The following is a 20,675-nucleotide window of genomic DNA, read 5'->3' on the forward strand; positions in this document are numbered from 1 at the left end:
TCAGGCCACTTACACCACACCAGGGCCTGTGGCACTGGCTGAGGCCACTTACACCACACCAGGGCCTGTGGCTGCTGGCTGAGGCCACTTACACCACACCAGGGCCTGTGGCTGCTGGCTGAGGCCACCTACACCACACCAGGGCCTGTGGCTGCTGGCTGAGGCCACTTACACCACACCAGGGCCCTTTTGCTGCTGGCTGAGGCCACTTACACCACACCAGTGCCTGTGGCTTCTGGCTGAGGCGACTTACACCACACCAGGGCCTGTGGCTGCTGGCTGAGGCCACTTACACCACACCAAGGCCTGTGGCTCTTGCTCAGGCCACTCACATCACACCAGGCCCTGCGCTTCTGGCCGAGGCCATCTTCACCAAACCAGGCCCTGTGCTGCTTGCTGTGGCCACTTACACCACACCAGGGCCTGTGGCTGCTGGCTGAGGCGACTTAAACCACACCAGGGCCCTTTTGCTGCTGGCTGAGGCCACTTACACCACACCAGTGCCTGTGGCTTCTGGCTGAGGCGACTTACACCACACCAGGGCCTGTGGCTGCTGGCTGTGGCCAATTACACCACACCAGGGTCTGTGGCTCTTGCTCAGGCCACTTACACCACACCAGGGCCTGTGGCACTGGCTGAGGCCACTTACACCACACCAGGGCCTGTGGCTGCTGGCTGAGGCCACTTACACCACACCAGGGCCTGTGGCTGCTGGCTGAGGCCACCTACACCACACCAGGGCCTGTGGCTGCTGGCTGAGGCCACTTACACCACACCAGGGCCTGTGGCTGCTGGCTGAGGCCACCTACACCACACCAGGGCCTGTGGCTGCTGGCTGAGGCCAATTACACCACACCAGGGCCTGTGGCACTGGCTGAGGCCACTTACACCACACCAGGGCCTGTGGCTCTTGCTCAGGCCACTTACACCACACCAGGGCCTGTGGCACTGGCTGAGGCCACTTACACCACACCAGGGCCTGTGGCTGCTGGCTGAGGCCACCTACACCACACCAGGGCCTGTGGCTGCTGGCTGAGGCGACTTACACCACACCAGGGCCCTTTTGCTGCTGGCTGAGGCCACTTACACCTCACCAGTGCCTGTGGCTTCTGGCTGAGGCGACTTACACCACACCAGGGCCTGTGGCTGCTGGCTGAGGCCACTTACACCACACCAGGGCCTGTGGCTGCTGGCTGAGGCCACTTACACCACACCAGGGCGTGTGGCTGCTGGCTGAGGCCACCTACACCACACCAGGGCCTGTGGCTGCTGGCTGAGGCGACTTACACCACACCAGGGCCCTTTTGCTGCTGGCTGAGGCCACTTACACCACACCAGTGCCTGTGTCTTCTAGCTGAGGCGACTTACACCACACCAGGGCCTGTGGCTGCTGGCTGAGGCCAATTACACCACACCAGGGTCTGTGGCTCTTGCTCAGGCCACTTACACCACACCAGGGCCTGTGGCACTGGCTGAGGCCACTTACACCACACCAGGGCCTGTGGCTCTTGCTCAGGCCACTTACACCACACCAGGGCCTGTGGCACTGGCTGAGGCCACTTACACCACACCAGGGCCTGTGGCTGCTGGCTGAGGCCACTTACACCACACCAGGGCCTGTGGCTGCTGGCTGAGGCCACTTACACCACACCAGGGCCTGTGGCTGCTGGCTGAGGCCACCTACACCACACCAGGGCCTGTGGCTGCTGGCTGAGGCCACTTACACCACACCAGGGCCCTTTTGCTGCTGGCTGAGGCCACTTACACCACACCAGTGCCTGTGGCTTCTGGCTGAGGCGACTTACACCACACCAGGGCCTGTGGCTGCTGGCTGAGGCCACTTACACCACACCAAGGCCTGTTGCTCTTGCTCAGGCCACTCACATCACACCAGGCCCTGCGCTTCTGGCCGAGGCCATCTTCACCAAACCAGGCCCTGTGCTGCTTGCTGTGGCCATGTACAACACACCAGGCCCTGTGCTGGTTCCTGAGGCCATCTTCAACAATCCAGGGCCTGTGCTGTTGGATAAATGCCAAACTGAGCCTTTGGGTTAGGGTATTATGCAAACATGCAGGTATGGTTATAGGATTGTCTTCGTAACTTCAGGTACTTGCCACCTAATCACTTGAATCCATAAATTGAGACATTGTGCTGTCGCCAGCAGCTTACGGCCATACCACCCTGAGCACGCCCGACCTCGTCTGATCTCGGAAGCTAAGCAGGGCTGGGCTTGGTTAGTACTTGGATGGGAGACTGCCTGGGAATACCTGGTGCTGTAAGCCTTTCATTTTCATGTCATTGAACCGCTTTTGATCCAGAGAAGGGGTGTATTAAAAGACCAAAAGCAGCTGCCCATTAATGAGGGCACATTAACGACACTGCTTTTGGCTCTTTTCCAATGTCTTGTGCTGCTAGCTGATGCAACCTACACCACACAAGGGCCTGAGTGACCGGCTGGGGCCACTTACACCACATCAGGGCCTGTGGCTCTGGCTGAGGCCACTTACACCACACCAGGGCCTGTGGCTGCTGGCTGAGGCCACTTACACCACACCAGGGCCTGTGGCTGCTGGCTGAGGCCACCTACACCACACCAGGGAATTAGTTGCTATTGAGGCCAATTACACCACACCAGGGTCTGTGGCTCTTGCTCAGGCCACTTACACCACACCAGGGCCTGTGGCTCTTGCTCAGGCCACTTACACCACACCAGGGCCTGTGGCACTGGCTGAGGCCACTTACACCACACCAGGGCCTGTGGCTGCTGGCTGAGGCCACCTACACCACACCAGGGCCTGTGGCTGCTGGCTGAGGCCACTTACACCACACCAGGGCCCTTTTGCTGCTGGCTGAGGCCACTTACACCACACCAGTGCCTGTGGCTGCTGGCTGAGGCGACTTACACCACACCAGGGCCTGTGGCTGCTGGCTGAGGCCACTTACACCACACCAAGGCCTGTTGCTCTTGCTCAGGCCACTCACATCACACCAGGCCCTGCGCTTCTGGCCGAGGCCATCTTCACCAAACCAGGCCCTGTGCTGCTTGCTGTGGCCATGTACAACACACCAGGCCCTGTGCTGGTTCCTGAGGCCATCTTCAACAATCCAGGGCCTGTGCTGTTGGATAAATGCCAAACTGAGCCTTTGGGTTAGGGTATTATGCAAACATGCAGGTATGGTTATAGGATTGTCTTCGTAACTTCAGGTACTTGCCACCTAATCACTTGAATCCATAAATTGAGACATTGTGCTGGAGCCAGAAGCTTACGGCCATACCACCCTGAGCACGCCCGACCTCGTCTGATCTCGGAAGCTAAGCAGGGCTGGGCTTGGTTAGTACTTGGATGGGAGACTGCCTGGGAATACCTGGTGCTGTAAGCCTTTCATTTTCATGTCATTGAACCGCTTTTGATCCAGAGAAGGGGTGTATTAAAAGACCAAAAGCAGCTGCCCATTAATGAGGGCACATTAACGACACTGCTTTTGGCTCTTTTCCAATGTCTTGTGCTGCTAGCTGATGCAACCTACACCACACAAGGGCCTGAGTGACCGGCTGGGGCCACTTACACCACATCAGGGCCTGTGGCTCTGGCTGAGGCCACTTACACCACACCAGGGCCTGTGGCTGCTGGCTGAGGCCACTTACACCACACCAGGGCCTGTGGCTGCTGGCTGAGGCCACCTACACCACACCAGGGCCTGTGGCTGCTGGCTGAGGTGACTTACACCACACCAGGGCCTGTGGCTGCTGGCTGAGGCCACCTACACCACACCAGGGCATTAGTTGCTATTGAGGCCAATTACACCACACCAGGGCCTGTGGCTCTTGCTCAGGCCACTTACACCACACCAGGGCCTGTGGCACTGGCTGAGGCCACTTACACCACACCAGGGCCTGTGGCTGCTGGCTGAGGCCACTTACACCACACCAGGGCCTGTGGCTGCTGGCTGAGGCCACTTACACCACACCAGGGCCTGTGGCTGCTGGCTGAGGCCACCTACACCACACCAGGGCCTGTGGCTGCTGGCTGAGGCGACTTACACCACACCAGGGCCCTTTTGCTGCTGGCTGAGGCCACTTACACCACACCAGGGCCTGTGGCTGCTGGCTGAGGCCAATTACACCACACCAGGGTCTGTGGCTCTTGCTCAGGCCACTTACACCACACCAGGGCCTGTGGCACTGGCTGAGGCCACTTACACCACACCAGGGCCTGTGGCTGCTGGCTGAGGCCACTTACACCACACCAGGGCCTTTGGCTGCTGGCTGAGGCCACTTACACCACACCAGGGCCTTAGTTGCTATTGAGGCCACTTACACCACACCAGGGCCTGTGGCTGCTGGCTGAGGCCACCTACACCACACCAGGGCCTGTGGCTGCTGGCTGAGGCCACTTACACCACACCAGGGCCCTTTTGCTGCTGGCTGAGGCCACTTACACCACACCAGTGGCTGTGGATTCTGGCTGAGGCAACTTACACCACACCAGGGCCTGTGGCTGCTGGCTGAGGCCACTTACACCACACCAGGGCCTGTGGCTCTTGCTCAGGCCACTCACATTACACCAGGCCCTGCGCTTCTGGCCGAGGCCATCTTCACCAAACCAGGCCCTGTGGTTCTTGCTCAGGCCACTTACACCACACCAGGGCCTTATTTGCTATTGAGGCCACTTACACCACACCAGGGCCTGTGGCTCTGGCTTAGGCCACTTACACCACACCAGGGCCTGTGGCACTTGCTCAGGCCACTTACACCACACCAGGGCCTGTGGCTGCTGGCTGAGGCCACTTACACCACACCAGGGCCTGTGGCTCTTGCTCAGGCCACTTACACCACACCAGGGCCTGTGGCACTGGCTGAGGCCACTTAGACCACACCAGGGCCTGTGGCTGCTGGCTGAGGCCACTTACACCACACCAGGGCCTGTGGCTGCTGGCTGAGGCCACTTACACCAAACCAGGGCCTGTGGCTGCTTGCTGAGGCCATCTTCACCAAACCAGGCCCTGTGCTGCTTGCTGTGGCCATGTAAAACACACCAGGTCCTGTGGTGGTTCTTGAGGCCATCTTCAACAATCCAGGGCCTGTGCTGTTGGATAAATGCCAAACTGAGCCTTTGGGTTAGGGTATTATGCAAACATGCAGGTATGGTTATAGGATTGTCTTCGTAACTTCAGGTACTTGCCACCTAATCACTTGAATCCATAAATTGAGACATTGTGCTGGGGCCAGCAGCTTACGGCCATACCACCCTGAGCACGCCCGACCTCGTCTGATCTCGGAAGCTAAGCAGGGCTGGGCTTGGCTAGTACTTGGATGGGAGACTGCCTGGGAATACCTGGTGCTGTAAGCCTTTCATTTTCATGTCATTGAACCGCTTTTGATCCAGAGAAGGGGTGTATTAAAAGACCAAAAGCATCTGCCAATTAATGAGGGCACATTAACGACATTGCTTTTGGCTCTTTTCCAATGTCTTGTGCTGCTAGCTGATGCAACCTACACCACACAAGGGCCTGAGTGACCGGCTGGGGCCACTTACACCACATCAGGGCCTGTGGCTCTGGCTGAGGCCACTTACACCACACCAGGGCCTGTGGCTGCTGGCTGAGGCCACTTACACCACACCAGGGCCTGTGGCTGCTGGCTGAGGCCACCTACACCACACCAGGGAATTAGTTGCTATTGAGGCCAATTACACCACACCAGGGTCTGTGGCTCTTGCTCAGGCCACTTACACCACACCAGGGCCTGTGGCTCTTGCTCAGGCCACTTACACCACACCAGGGCCTGTGGCACTGGCTGAGGCCACTTACACCACACCAGGGCCTGTGGCTGCTGGCTGAGGCCACCTACACCACACCAGGGCCTGTGGCTGCTGGCTGAGGCCACTTACACCACACCAGGGCCCTTTTGCTGCTGGCTGAGGCCACTTACACCACACCAGTGCCTGTGGCTGCTGGCTGAGGCGACTTACACCACACCAGGGCCTGTGGCTGCTGGCTGAGGCCACTTACACCACACCAAGGCCTGTTGCTCTTGCTCAGGCCACTCACATCACACCAGGCCCTGCGCTTCTGGCCGAGGCCATCTTCACCAAACCAGGCCCTGTGCTGCTTGCTGTGGCCATGTACAACACACCAGGCCCTGTGCTGGTTCCTGAGGCCATCTTCAACAATCCAGGGCCTGTGCTGTTGGATAAATGCCAAACTGAGCCTTTGGGTTAGGGTATTATGCAAACATGCAGGTATGGTTATAGGATTGTCTTCGTAACTTCAGGTACTTGCCACCTAATCACTTGAATCCATAAATTGAGACATTGTGCTGGAGCCAGAAGCTTACGGCCATACCACCCTGAGCACGCCCGACCTCGTCTGATCTCGGAAGCTAAGCAGGGCTGGGCTTGGTTAGTACTTGGATGGGAGACTGCCTGGGAATACCTGGTGCTGTAAGCCTTTCATTTTCATGTCATTGAACCGCTTTTGATCCAGAGAAGGGGTGTATTAAAAGACCAAAAGCAGCTGCCCATTAATGAGGGCACATTAACGACACTGCTTTTGGCTCTTTTCCAATGTCTTGTGCTGCTAGCTGATGCAACCTACACCACACAAGGGCCTGAGTGACCGGCTGGGGCCACTTACACCACATCAGGGCCTGTGGCTCTGGCTGAGGCCACTTACACCACACCAGGGCCTGTGGCTGCTGGCTGAGGCCACTTACACCACACCAGGGCCTGTGGCTGCTGGCTGAGGCCACCTACACCACACCAGGGCCTGTGGCTGCTGGCTGAGGTGACTTACACCACACCAGGGCCTGTGGCTGCTGGCTGAGGCCACCTACACCACACCAGGGCATTAGTTGCTATTGAGGCCAATTACACCACACCAGGGCCTGTGGCTCTTGCTCAGGCCACTTACACCACACCAGGGCCTGTGGCACTGGCTGAGGCCACTTACACCACACCAGGGCCTGTGGCTGCTGGCTGAGGCCACTTACACCACACCAGGGCCTGTGGCTGCTGGCTGAGGCCACTTACACCACACCAGGGCCTGTGGCTGCTGGCTGAGGCCACCTACACCACACCAGGGCCTGTGGCTGCTGGCTGAGGCGACTTACACCACACCAGGGCCCTTTTGCTGCTGGCTGAGGCCACTTACACCACACCAGGGCCTGTGGCTGCTGGCTGAGGCCAATTACACCACACCAGGGTCTGTGGCTCTTGCTCAGGCCACTTACACCACACCAGGGCCTGTGGCACTGGCTGAGGCCACTTACACCACACCAGGGCCTGTGGCTGCTGGCTGAGGCCACTTACACCACACCAGGGCCTTTGGCTGCTGGCTGAGGCCACTTACACCACACCAGGGCCTTAGTTGCTATTGAGGCCACTTACACCACACCAGGGCCTGTGGCTGCTGGCTGAGGCCACCTACACCACACCAGGGCCTGTGGCTGCTGGCTGAGGCCACTTACACCACACCAGGGCCCTTTTGCTGCTGGCTGAGGCCACTTACACCACACCAGTGGCTGTGGATTCTGGCTGAGGCAACTTACACCACACCAGGGCCTGTGGCTGCTGGCTGAGGCCACTTACACCACACCAGGGCCTGTGGCTCTTGCTCAGGCCACTCACATTACACCAGGCCCTGCGCTTCTGGCCGAGGCCATCTTCACCAAACCAGGCCCTGTGGTTCTTGCTCAGGCCACTTACACCACACCAGGGCCTTATTTGCTATTGAGGCCACTTACACCACACCAGGGCCTGTGGCTCTGGCTTAGGCCACTTACACCACACCAGGGCCTGTGGCACTTGCTCAGGCCACTTACACCACACCAGGGCCTGTGGCTGCTGGCTGAGGCCACTTACACCACACCAGGGCCTGTGGCTCTTGCTCAGGCCACTTACACCACACCAGGGCCTGTGGCACTGGCTGAGGCCACTTAGACCACACCAGGGCCTGTGGCTGCTGGCTGAGGCCACTTACACCACACCAGGGCCTGTGGCTGCTGGCTGAGGCCACTTACACCAAACCAGGGCCTGTGGCTGCTTGCTGAGGCCATCTTCACCAAACCAGGCCCTGTGCTGCTTGCTGTGGCCATGTAAAACACACCAGGTCCTGTGGTGGTTCTTGAGGCCATCTTCAACAATCCAGGGCCTGTGCTGTTGGATAAATGCCAAACTGAGCCTTTGGGTTAGGGTATTATGCAAACATGCAGGTATGGTTATAGGATTGTCTTCGTAACTTCAGGTACTTGCCACCTAATCACTTGAATCCATAAATTGAGACATTGTGCTGGGGCCAGCAGCTTACGGCCATACCACCCTGAGCACGCCCGACCTCGTCTGATCTCGGAAGCTAAGCAGGGCTGGGCTTGGCTAGTACTTGGATGGGAGACTGCCTGGGAATACCTGGTGCTGTAAGCCTTTCATTTTCATGTCATTGAACCGCTTTTGATCCAGAGAAGGGGTGTATTAAAAGACCAAAAGCATCTGCCAATTAATGAGGGCACATTAACGACATTGCTTTTGGCTCTTTTCCAATGTCTTGTGCTGCTAGCTGATGCAACCTACACCACACAAGGGCCTGAGTGACCGGCTGGGGCCACTTACACCACATCAGGGCCTGTGGCTCTGGCTGAGGCCACTTACACCACACCAGGGCCCTTTTGCTGCTGGCTGAGGCCACTTACACCACACCAGTGCCTGTGTCTTCTAGCTGAGGCGACTTACACCACACCAGGGCCTGTGGCTGCTGGCTGAGGCCACTTACACCACACCAGGGCCTGTGGCTCTGGCTGAGGCCACTTACACCACACCAGGGCCTGTGGCTGCTGGCTGAGGCCACTTACACCACACCAGGGCCTGTGGCTGCTGGCTGAGGCCACCTACACCACACCAGGGCATTAGTTGCTATTGAGGCCAATTACACCACACCAGGGTCTGTGGCTCTTGCTCAGGCCACTTACACCACACCAGGGCCTGTGGCTCTTGCTCAGGCCACTTACACCACACCAGGGCCTGTGGCACTGGCTGAGGCCACTTACACCACACCAGGGCCTGTGGCTGCTGGCTGAGGCCACTTACACCACACCAGGGCCTGTGGCTGCTGGCTGAGGCCACCTACACCACACCAGGGCCCTTTTGCTGCTGGCTGAGGCCACTTACACCACACCAGTGCCTGTGGCTTCTGGCTGAGGCGACTTACACCACACCAGGGCCTGTGGCTGCTGGCTGAGGCCACTTACACCACACCAAGGCCTGTTGCTCTTGCTCAGGCCACTCACATCACACCAGGCCCTGCGCTTCTGGCCGAGGCCATCTTCACCAAACCAGGCCCTGTGCTGCTTGCTGTGGCCATGTACAACACACCAGGCCCTGTGCTGGTCCCTGAGGCCATCTTCAACAATCCAGGGCCTGTGCTGTTGGATAAATGCCAAACTGAGCCTTTGGGTTAGGGTATTATGCAAACATGCAGGTATGGTTATAGGATTGTCTTCGTAACTTCAGGTACTTGCCACCTAATCACTTGAATCCATAAATTGAGACATTGTGCTGGAGCCAGCAGCTTACGGCCATACCACCCTGAGCACGCCCGACCTCGTCTGATCTCGGAAGCTAAGCAGGGCCGGGCTTGGTTAGTACTTGGATGGGAGACTGCCTGGGAATACCTGCTGCTGTAAGCCTTTTCATGTCATTGAACCGCTTTTGATCCAGAGAAGGGGTGTATTAAAAGACCAAAAGCAGCTGCCCATTAATGAGGGCACATTAACGACACTGCTTTTGGCTCTTTTCCAATGTCTTGTGCTGCTAGCTGATGCAACCTACACCACACAAGGGCCTGAGTGACCGGCTGGGGCCACTTACACCACATCAGGGCCTGTGGCTCTGGCTGAGGCCACTTACACCACACCAGGGCCTGTGGTTGCTGGCTGAGGCCACTTACACCACACCAGGGCCTGTGGCTGCTGGCTGAGGCCACCTACACCACACCAGGGCATTAGTTGCTATTGAGGCCAATTACACCACACAAGGGCCTGAGTGACCGGCTGGGGCCACTTACACCACATCAGGGCCTGTGGCTCTGGCTGAGGCCACTTACACCACACCAGGGCCTGTGGCTGCTGGCTGAGGCCACTTACACCACACCAGGGCCTGTGGCTGCTGGCTGAGGCCACCTACACCACACCAGGGCCTGTGGCTGCTGGCTGAGGCCAATTACACCACACCAGGGCCTGTGGCACTGGCTGAGGCCACTTACACCACACCAGGGCCTGTGGCTCTTGCTCAGGCCACTTACACCACACCAGGGCCTGTGGCACTGGCTGAGGCCACTTACACCACACCAGGGCCTGTGGCTGCTGGCTGAGGCCACTTACACCACACCAGGGCCTGTGGCTGCTGGCTGAGGCCACTTACACCACACCAGGGCCTGTGGCTGCTGGCTGAGGCCACCTACACCACACCAGGGCCTGTGGCTGCTGGCTGAGGCCACTTACACCACACCAGGGCCCTTTTGCTGCTGGCTGAGGCCACTTACACCACACCAGTGCCTGTGGCTTCTGGCTGAGGCGACTTACACCACACCAGGGCCTGTGGCTGCTGGCTGAGGCCACTTACACCACACCAAGGCCTGTTGCTCTTACTCAGGCCACTCACATCACACCAGGCCCTGCGCTTCTGGCCGAGGCCATCTTCACCAAACCAGGCCCTGTGCTGCTTGCTGTGGCCATGTACAACACACCAGGCCCTGTGCTGGTTCCTGAGGCCATCTTCAACAATCCAGGGCCTGTGCTGTTGGATAAATGCCAAACTGAGCCTTTGGGTTAGGGTATTATGCAAACATGCAGGTATGGTTATAGGATTGTCTTCGTAACTTCAGGTACTTGCCACCTAATCACTTGAATCCATAAATTGAGACATTGTGCTGGAGCCAGCAGCTTACGGCCATACCACCCTGAGCACGCCCGACCTCGTCTGATCTCGGAAGCTAAGCAGGGCTGGGCTTGGTTAGTACTTGGATGGGAGACTGCCTGGGAATACCTGGTGCTGTAAGCCTTTCATTTTCATGTCATTGAACCGCTTTTGATCCAGAGAAGGGGTGTATTAAAAGACCAAAAGCAGCTGCCCATTAATGAGGGCACATTAACGACACTGCTTTTGGCTCTTTTCCAATGTCTTGTGCTGCTAGCTGATGCAACCTACACCACACAAGGGCCTGAGTGACCGGCTGGGGCCACTTACACCACATCAGGGCCTGTGGCTCTGGCTGAGGCCACTTACACCACACCAGGGCCTGTGGCTGCTGGCTGAGGCCACTTACACCACACCAGGGCCTGTGGCTGCTGGCTGAGGCCACCTACACCACACCAGGGCCTGTGGCTGCTGGCTGAGGCCACTTACACCACACCAGGGCCCTTTTGCTGCTGGCTGAGGCCACTTACACCACACCAGTGCCTGTGGCTTCTGGCTGAGGCGACTTACACCACACCAGGGCCTGTGGCTGCTGGCTGAGGCCACTTACACCACACCAAGGCCTGTTGCTCTTGCTCAGGCCACTCACTTCACACCAGGCCCTGCGCTTCTGGCCGAGGCCATCTTCACCAAACCAGGCCCTGTGCTGCTTGCTGTGGCCATGTACAACACACCAGGCCCTGTGCTGGTTCCTGAGGCCATCTTCAACAATCCAGGGCCTGTGCTGTTGGATAAATGCCAAACTGAGCCTTTGGGTTAGGGTATTATGCAAACATGCAGGTATGGTTATAGGATTGTCTTCGTAACTTCAGGTACTTGCCACCTAATCACTTGAATCCATAAATTGAGACATTGTGCTGGAGCCAGCAGCTTACGGCCATACCACCCTGAGCACGCCCGACCTCGTCTGATCTCGGAAGCTAAGCAGGGCTGGGCTTGGTTAGTACTTGGATGGGAGACTGCCTGGGAATACCTGGTGCTGTAAGCCTTTCCTTTTCATGTCATTGAACCGCTTTTGATCCAGAGAAGGGGTGTATTAAAAGACCAAAAGCAGCTGCCCATTAATGAGGGCACATTAACGACACTGCTTTTGGCTCTTTTCCAATGTCTTGTGCTGCTAGCTGATGCAACCTACACCACACAAGGGCCTGAGTGACCGGCTGGGGCCACTTACACCACATCAGGGCCTGTGGCTCTGGCTGAGGCCACTTACACCACACCAGGGCCTGTGGCTGCTGGCTGAGGCCACTTACACCACACCAGGGCCTGTGGCTGCTGGCTGAGGCCACCTACACCACACCAGGGCCTGTGGCTGCTGGCTGAGGTGACTTACACCACACCAGGGCCTGTGGCTGCTGGCTGAGGCCACCTACACCACACCAGGGCATTAGTTGCTATTGAGGCCAATTACACCACACCAGGGCCTGTGGCTCTTGCTCAGGCCACTTACACCACACCAGGGCCTGTGGCACTGGCTGAGGCCACTTACACCACACCAGGGCCTGTGGCTGCTGGCTGAGGCCACTTACACCACACCAGGGCCTGTGGCTGCTGGCTGAGGCCACTTACACCACACCAGGGCCTGTGGCTGCTGGCTGAGGCCACCTACACCACACCAGGGCCTGTGGCTGCTGGCTGAGGCGACTTACACCACACCAGGGCCCTTTTGCTGCTGGCTGAGGCCACTTACACCACACCAGGGCCTGTGGCTGCTGGCTGAGGCCAATTACACCACACCAGGGTCTGTGGCTCTTGCTCAGGCCACTTACACCACACCAGGGCCTGTGGCACTGGCTGAGGCCACTTACACCACACCAGGGCCTGTGGCTGCTGGCTGAGGCCACTTACACCACACCAGGGCCTTTGGCTGCTGGCTGAGGCCACTTACACCACACCAGGGCCTTAGTTGCTATTGAGGCCACTTACACCACACCAGGGCCTGTGGCTGCTGGCTGAGGCCACCTACACCACACCAGGGCCTGTGGCTGCTGGCTGAGGCCACTTACACCACACCAGGGCCCTTTTGCTGCTGGCTGAGGCCACTTACACCACACCAGTGGCTGTGGATTCTGGCTGAGGCAACTTACACCACACCAGGGCCTGTGGCTGCTGGCTGAGGCCACTTACACCACACCAGGGCCTGTGGCTCTTGCTCAGGCCACTCACATTACACCAGGCCCTGCGCTTCTGGCCGAGGCCATCTTCACCAAACCAGGCCCTGTGGTTCTTGCTCAGGCCACTTACACCACACCAGGGCCTTATTTGCTATTGAGGCCACTTACACCACACCAGGGCCTGTGGCTCTGGCTTAGGCCACTTACACCACACCAGGGCCTGTGGCACTTGCTCAGGCCACTTACACCACACCAGGGCCTGTGGCTGCTGGCTGAGGCCACTTACACCACACCAGGGCCTGTGGCTCTTGCTCAGGCCACTTACACCACACCAGGGCCTGTGGCACTGGCTGAGGCCACTTAGACCACACCAGGGCCTGTGGCTGCTGGCTGAGGCCACTTACACCACACCAGGGCCTGTGGCTGCTGGCTGAGGCCACTTACACCAAACCAGGGCCTGTGGCTGCTTGCTGAGGCCATCTTCACCAAACCAGGCCCTGTGCTGCTTGCTGTGGCCATGTAAAACACACCAGGTCCTGTGGTGGTTCTTGAGGCCATCTTCAACAATCCAGGGCCTGTGCTGTTGGATAAATGCCAAACTGAGCCTTTGGGTTAGGGTATTATGCAAACATGCAGGTATGGTTATAGGATTGTCTTCGTAACTTCAGGTACTTGCCACCTAATCACTTGAATCCATAAATTGAGACATTGTGCTGGGGCCAGCAGCTTACGGCCATACCACCCTGAGCACGCCCGACCTCGTCTGATCTCGGAAGCTAAGCAGGGCTGGGCTTGGCTAGTACTTGGATGGGAGACTGCCTGGGAATACCTGGTGCTGTAAGCCTTTCATTTTCATGTCATTGAACCGCTTTTGATCCAGAGAAGGGGTGTATTAAAAGACCAAAAGCATCTGCCAATTAATGAGGGCACATTAACGACATTGCTTTTGGCTCTTTTCCAATGTCTTGTGCTGCTAGCTGATGCAACCTACACCACACAAGGGCCTGAGTGACCGGCTGGGGCCACTTACACCACATCAGGGCCTGTGGCTCTGGCTGAGGCCACTTACACCACACCAGGGCCCTTTTGCTGCTGGCTGAGGCCACTTACACCACACCAGTGCCTGTGTCTTCTAGCTGAGGCGACTTACACCACACCAGGGCCTGTGGCTGCTGGCTGAGGCCACTTACACCACACCAGGGCCTGTGGCTCTGGCTGAGGCCACTTACACCACACCAGGGCCTGTGGCTGCTGGCTGAGGCCACTTACACCACACCAGGGCCTGTGGCTGCTGGCTGAGGCCACCTACACCACACCAGGGCATTAGTTGCTATTGAGGCCAATTACACCACACCAGGGTCTGTGGCTCTTGCTCAGGCCACTTACACCACACCAGGGCCTGTGGCTCTTGCTCAGGCCACTTACACCACACCAGGGCCTGTGGCACTGGCTGAGGCCACTTACACCACACCAGGGCCTGTGGCTGCTGGCTGAGGCCACTTACACCACACCAGGGCCTGTGGCTGCTGGCTGAGGCCACCTACACCACACCAGGGCCCTTTTGCTGCTGGCTGAGGCCACTTACACCACACCAGTGCCTGTGGCTTCTGGCTGAGGCGACTTACACCACACCAGGGCCTGTGGCTGCTGGCTGAGGCCACTTACACCACACCAAGGCCTGTTGCTCTTGCTCAGGCCACTCACATCACACCAGGCCCTGCGCTTCTGGCCGAGGCCATCTTCACCAAACCAGGCCCTGTGCTGCTTGCTGTGGCCATGTACAACACACCAGGCCCTGTGCTGGTCCCTGAGGCCATCTTCAACAATCCAGGGCCTGTGCTGTTGGATAAATGCCAAACTGAGCCTTTGGGTTAGGGTATTATGCAAACATGCAGGTATGGTTATAGGATTGTCTTCGTAACTTCAGGTACTTGCCACCTAATCACTTGAATCCATAAATTGAGACATTGTGCTGGAGCCAGCAGCTTACGGCCATACCACCCTGAGCACGCCCGACCTCGTCTGATCTCGGAAGCTAAGCAGGGCTGGGCTTGGTTAGTACTTGGATGGGAGACTGCCTGGGAATACCTGGTGCTGTAAGCCTTTCCTTTTCATGTCATTGAACCGCTTTTGATCCAGAGAAGGGGTGTATTAAAAGACCAAAAGCAGCTGCCCATTAATGAGGGCACATTAACGACACTGCTTTTGGCTCTTTTCCAATGTCTTGTGCTGCTAGCTGATGCAACCTACACCACACAAGGGCCTGAGTGACCGGCTGGGGCCACTTACACCACATCAGGGCCTGTGGCTCTGGCTGAGGCCACTTACACCACACCAGGGCCTGTGGCTGCTGGCTGAGGCCACTTACACCACACCAGGGCCTGTGGCTGCTGGCTGAGGCCACCTACACCACACCAGGGCATTAGTTGCTATTGAGGCCAATTACACCACACCAGGGTCTGTGGCTCTTGCTCAGGCCACTTACACCACACCAGGGCCTGTGGCACTTGCTCAGGCCACTTACACCACACCAGGGCCTGTGGCACTGGCTGAGGCCACTTACACCACACCAGGGCCTGTGGCTGCTGGCTGAGGCCACTTACACCACACCAGGGCCTGTGGCTGCTGGCTGAGGCCACCTACACCACACCAGGGCCTGTGGCTGCTGGCTGAGGCCACTTACACCACACCAGGGCCCTTTTGCTGCTGGCTGAGGCCACTTACACCACACCAGTGCCTGTGGCTTCTGGCTGAGGCGACTTACACCACACCAGGGCCTGTGGCTGCTGGCTGAGGCCACTTACACCACACCAAGGCCTGTGGCTCTTGCTCAGGCCACTCACATCACACCAGGCCCTGCGCTTCTGGCCGAGGCCATCTTCACCAAACCAGGCCCTGTGCTGCTTGCTGTGGCCACTTACACCACACCAGGGCCTGTGGCTGCTGGCTGAGGCGACTTACACCACACCAGGGCCCTTTTGCTGCTGGCTGAGGCCACTTACACCACACCAGTGCCTGTGGCTTCTGGCTGAGGCCACTTACACCACACCAGGGCCTGTGGCTGCTGGCTGAGGCCAATTACACCACACCAGGGTCTGTGGCTCTTGCTCAGGCCACTTACACCACACCAGGGCCTGTGGCACTGGCTGAGGCCACTTACACCACACCAGGGCCTGTGGCTGCTGGCTGAGGCCACTTACACCACACCAGGGCCTGTGGCTGCTGGCTGAGGCCACTTACACCACACCAGGGCCTGTGGCTGCTGGCTGAGGCCACCTACACCACACCAAGGCCTGTGGCTGCTGGCTGAGGCCACTTACACCACACCAGGGCCCTTTTGCTGCTGGCTGAGGCCACTTACACCACACCAGTGCCTGTGGCTGCTGGCTGAGGCGACTTACACCACACCAGGGCCTGTGGCTGCTGGCTGAGGCCACTTACACCACACCAAGGCCTGTTGCTCTTGCTCAGGCCACTCACATCACACCAGGCCCTGCGCTTCTGGCCGAGGCCATCTTCACCAAACCAGGCCCTGTGCTGCTTGCTGTGGCCACTTACACCACACCAGGGCCTGTGGCTGCTGGCTGAGGCCACCTACACCACACCAGGGCCTGTGGCTGCTGGCTGAGGCGACTTAAACCACACCAGGCCCCTTTGCTGCTGGCTGAGGCCACTTACACCACACCAGTGCCTGTGGCTTCTGGCTGAGGCGACTTACACCACACCAGGGCCTGTGGCTGCTGGCTGAGGCCAATTACACCACACCAGGGTCTGTGGCTCTTGCTCAGGCCACTTACACCACACCAGGGCCTGTGGCACTGGCTGAGGCCACTTACACCACACCAGGGCCTGTGGCTGCTGGCTGAGGCCAATTACACCACACCAGGGCCTGTGGCTGCTGGCTGAGGCCACCTACACCACACCAGGGCCTGTGGCTGCTGGCTGAGGCCACTTACACCACACCAGGGCCCTTTTGCTGCTGGCTGAGGCCACTTACACCACACCAGTGCCTGTGGCTTCTGGCTGAGGCGACTTACACCACACCAGGGCCTGTGGCTGCTGGCTGAGGCCACTTACACCACACCAAGGCCTGTTGCTCTTGCTCAGGCCACTCACATCACACCAGGCCCTGCGCTTCTGGCCGAGGCCATCTTCACCAAACCAGGCCCTGTGCTGCTTGCTGTGGCCATGTACAACACACCAGGCCCTGTGCTGGTCCCTGAGGCCATCTTCAACAATCCAGGGCCTGTGCTGTTGGATAAATGCCAAACTGAGCCTTTGTTTAGGGTATTATGCAAACATGCAGGTATGGTTATAGGATTGTCTTCGTAACTTCAGGTACTTGCCACCTAATCACTTGAATCCATAAATTGAGACATTGTGCTGGAGCCAGCAGCTTACGGCCATACCACCCTGAGCACGCCCGACCTCGTCTGATCTCGGAAGCTAAGCAGGGCTGGGCTTGGTTAGTACTTGGATGGGAGACTGCCTGGGAATACCTGGTGCTGTAAGCCTTTCATTTTCATGTCATTGAACCGCTTTTGATCCAGAGAAGGGGTGTATTAAAAGACCAAAAGCAGCTGCCCATTAATGAGGGCACATTAACGACACTGCTTTTGGCTCTTTTCCAATGTCTTGTGCTGCTAGCTGATGCAACCTACACCACACAAGGGCCTGAGTGACCGGCTGGGGCCACTTACACCACATCAGGGCCTGTGGCTCTGGCTGAGGCCACTTACACCACACCAGGGCCTGTGGCTGCTGGCTGAGGCCACTTACACCACACCAGGGCCTGTGGCTGCTGGCTGAGGCCACCTACACCACACCAGGGCCTGTGGCTGCTGGCTGAGGCCAATTACACCACACCAGGGCCTGTGGCACTGGCTGAGGCCACTTACACCACACCAGGGCCTGTGGCTCTTGCTCAGGCCACTTACACCACACCAGGGCCTGTGGCACTGGCTGAGGCCACTTACACCACACCAGGGCCTGTGGCTGCTGGCTGAGGCCACTTACACCACACCAGGGCCTGTGGCTGCTGGCTGAGGCCACTTACACCACACCAGGGCCTGTGGCTGCTGGCTGAGGCCACCTACACCACACCAGGGCCTGTGGCTGCTGGCTGAGGCCACTTACACCACACCAGGGCCCTTTTGCTGCTGGCTGAGGCCACTTACACCACACCAGTGCCTGTGGCTTCTGGCTGAGGCGACTTACACCACACCAGGGCCTGTGGCTGCTGGCTGAGGCCACTTACACCACACCAAGGCCTGTTGCTCTTACTCAGGCCACTCACATCACACCAGGCCCTGCGCTTCTGGCCGAGGCCATCTTCACCAAACCAGGCCCTGTGCTGCTTGCTGTGGCCATGTACAACACACCAGGCCCTGTGCTGGTTCCTGAGGCCATCTTCAACAATCCAGGGCCTGTGCTGTTGGATAAATGCCAAACTGAGCCTTTGGGTTAGGGTATTATGCAAACATGCAGGTATGGTTATAGGATTGTCTTCGTAACTTCAGGTACTTGCCACCTAATCACTTGAATCCATAAATTGAGACATTGTGCTGGAGCCAGCAGCTTACGGCCATACCACCCTGAGCACGCCCGACCTCGTCTGATCTCGGAAGCTAAGCAGGGCTGGGCTTGGTTAGTACTTGGATGGGAGACTGCCTGGGAATACCTGGTGCTGTAAGCCTTTCATTTTCATGTCATTGAACCGCTTTTGATCCAGAGAAGGGGTGTATTAAAAGACCAAAAGCAGCTGCCCATTAATGAGGGCACATTAACGACACTGCTTTTGGCTCTTTTCCAATGTCTTGTGCTGCTAGCTGATGCAACCTACACCACACAAGGGCCTGAGTGACCGGCTGGGGCCACTTACACCACATCAGGGCCTGTGGCTCTGGCTGAGGCCACTTACACCACACCAGGGCCTGTGGCTGCTGGCTGAGGCCACTTACACCACACCAGGGCCTGTGGCTGCTGGCTGAGGCCACCTACACCACACCAGGGCCTGTGGCTGCTGGCTGAGGCCACTTACACCACACCAGGGCCCTTTTGCTGCTGGCTGAGGCCACTTACACCACACCAGTGCCTGTGGCTTCTGGCTGAGGCGACTTACACCACACCAGGGCCTGTGGCTGCTGGCTGAGGCCACTTACACCACACCAAGGCCTGTTGCTCTTGCTCAGGCCACTCACTTCACACCAGGCCCTGCGCTTCTGGCCGAGGCCATCTTCACCAAACCAGGCCCTGTGCTGCTTGCTGTGGCCATGTACAACACACCAGGCCCTGTGCTGGTTCCTGAGGCCATCTTCAACAATCCAGGGCCTGTGCTGTTGGATAAATGCCAAACTGAGCCTTTGGGTTAGGGTATTATGCAAACATGCAGGTATGGTTATAGGATTGTCTTCGTAACTTCAGGTACTTGCCACCTAATCACTTGAATCCATAAATTGAGACATTGTGCTGGAGCCAGCAGCTTACGGCCATACCACCCTGAGCACGCCCGACCTCGTCTGATCTCGGAAGCTAAGCAGGGCTGGGCTTGGTTAGTACTTGGATGGGAGACTGCCTGGGAATACCTGGTGCTGTAAGCCTTTCCTTTTCATGTCATTGAACCGCTTTTGATCCAGAGAAGGGGTGTATTAAAAGACCAAAAGCAGCTGCCCATTAATGAGGGCACATTAACGACACTGCTTTTGGCTCTTTTCCAATGTCTTGTGCTGCTAGCTGATGCAACCTACACCACACAAGGGCCTGAGTGACCGGCTGGGGCCACTTACACCACATCAGGGCCTGTGGCTCTGGCTGAGGCCACTTACACCACACCAGGGCCTGTGGCTGCTGGCTGAGGCCACTTACACCACACCAGGGCCTGTGGCTGCTGGCTGAGGCCACCTACACCACACCAGGGCATTAGTTGCTATTGAGGCCAATTACACCACACCAGGGCCTGTGGCACTTGCTCAGGCCACTTACACCACACCAGGGCCTGTGGCACTTGCTCAGGCCACTTACACCACACCAGGGCCTGTGGCACTGGCTGAGGCCACTTACACCACACCAGGGTCTGTGGCTCTTGCTCAGGCCACTTACACCACACCAGGGCCTGTGGCACTTGCTCAGGCCACTTACACCACACCAGGGCCTGTGGCACTGGCTGAGGCCACTTACACCACACCAGGGCCTGTGGCTGCTGGCTGAGGCCACTTACACCACACCAGGGCCTGTGGCTGCTGGCTGAGGCCACCTACACCACACCAGGGCCTGTGGCTGCTGGCTGAGGCCACTTACACCACACCAGGGCCCTTTTGCTGCTGGCTGAGGCCACTTACACCACACCAGTGCCTGTGGCTTCTGGCTGAGGCGACTTACACCACACCAGGGCCTGTGGCTGCTGGCTGAGGCCACTTACACCACACCAAGGCCTGTGGCTCTTGCTCAGGCCACTCACATCACACCAGGCCCTGCGCTTCTGGCCGAGGCCATCTTCACCAAACCAGGCCCTGTGCTGCTTGCTGTGGCCACTTACACCACACCAGGGCCTGTGGCTGCTGGCTGAGGCGACTTAAACCACACCAGGGCCCTTTT

The 20,675-nt window shown here is 58.3% G+C and overlaps 12 non-coding genes and 1 pseudogene across 12 annotated transcripts; all 13 read left to right on the plus strand.

The window, feature by feature from the left end:
- Window positions 1-2,164: 2,164 nt before the first annotated feature.
- On the plus strand, window positions 2,165-2,283 carry LOC146676041 (5S ribosomal RNA). The gene has a single exon (XR_014911071.1). It is a non-coding gene; the product is annotated as a 5S ribosomal RNA (ribosomal RNA).
- Window positions 2,284-3,263: 980 nt separating this feature from the next.
- Window positions 3,264-3,382, plus strand: LOC146676042 (5S ribosomal RNA). The gene has a single exon (XR_014911072.1). It is a non-coding gene; the product is annotated as a 5S ribosomal RNA (ribosomal RNA).
- Window positions 3,383-5,233: 1,851 nt separating this feature from the next.
- LOC146676043 (5S ribosomal RNA) lies at window positions 5,234-5,352 on the plus strand. Its single transcript, XR_014910717.1, has one exon. It is a non-coding gene; the product is annotated as a 5S ribosomal RNA (ribosomal RNA).
- Window positions 5,353-6,332: 980 nt separating this feature from the next.
- LOC146676044 (5S ribosomal RNA) lies at window positions 6,333-6,451 on the plus strand. The gene has a single exon (XR_014911073.1). It is a non-coding gene; the product is annotated as a 5S ribosomal RNA (ribosomal RNA).
- Window positions 6,452-8,302: 1,851 nt separating this feature from the next.
- Window positions 8,303-8,421, plus strand: LOC146676045 (5S ribosomal RNA). Its single transcript, XR_014910718.1, has one exon. It is a non-coding gene; the product is annotated as a 5S ribosomal RNA (ribosomal RNA).
- A 1,140-nt stretch (window positions 8,422-9,561) lies between these two features.
- On the plus strand, window positions 9,562-9,680 carry LOC146676046 (5S ribosomal RNA; annotated as a pseudogene).
- A 1,253-nt stretch (window positions 9,681-10,933) lies between these two features.
- Window positions 10,934-11,052, plus strand: LOC146676047 (5S ribosomal RNA). The gene has a single exon (XR_014911074.1). It is a non-coding gene; the product is annotated as a 5S ribosomal RNA (ribosomal RNA).
- Window positions 11,053-11,837: 785 nt separating this feature from the next.
- LOC146676048 (5S ribosomal RNA) lies at window positions 11,838-11,956 on the plus strand. The gene has a single exon (XR_014911076.1). It is a non-coding gene; the product is annotated as a 5S ribosomal RNA (ribosomal RNA).
- A 1,851-nt stretch (window positions 11,957-13,807) lies between these two features.
- Window positions 13,808-13,926, plus strand: LOC146676049 (5S ribosomal RNA). The gene has a single exon (XR_014910719.1). It is a non-coding gene; the product is annotated as a 5S ribosomal RNA (ribosomal RNA).
- A 1,140-nt stretch (window positions 13,927-15,066) lies between these two features.
- LOC146676050 (5S ribosomal RNA) lies at window positions 15,067-15,185 on the plus strand. The gene has a single exon (XR_014911077.1). It is a non-coding gene; the product is annotated as a 5S ribosomal RNA (ribosomal RNA).
- Window positions 15,186-17,477: 2,292 nt separating this feature from the next.
- LOC146676051 (5S ribosomal RNA) lies at window positions 17,478-17,596 on the plus strand. Its single transcript, XR_014911078.1, has one exon. It is a non-coding gene; the product is annotated as a 5S ribosomal RNA (ribosomal RNA).
- Window positions 17,597-18,658: 1,062 nt separating this feature from the next.
- LOC146676052 (5S ribosomal RNA) lies at window positions 18,659-18,777 on the plus strand. The gene has a single exon (XR_014911079.1). It is a non-coding gene; the product is annotated as a 5S ribosomal RNA (ribosomal RNA).
- Window positions 18,778-19,562: 785 nt separating this feature from the next.
- On the plus strand, window positions 19,563-19,681 carry LOC146676053 (5S ribosomal RNA). Its single transcript, XR_014911080.1, has one exon. It is a non-coding gene; the product is annotated as a 5S ribosomal RNA (ribosomal RNA).
- The last annotated feature ends 994 nt before the right edge of the window (window positions 19,682-20,675 follow it).

This window comes from Rhamphochromis longiceps, linkage group LG3, assembly GCF_057381845.1.
Source record: "Rhamphochromis longiceps isolate RC_006_pf linkage group LG3, R_longiceps_female_GT1.1, whole genome shotgun sequence".
Lineage (NCBI taxonomy): Eukaryota > Metazoa > Chordata > Actinopteri > Cichliformes > Cichlidae > Rhamphochromis > Rhamphochromis longiceps.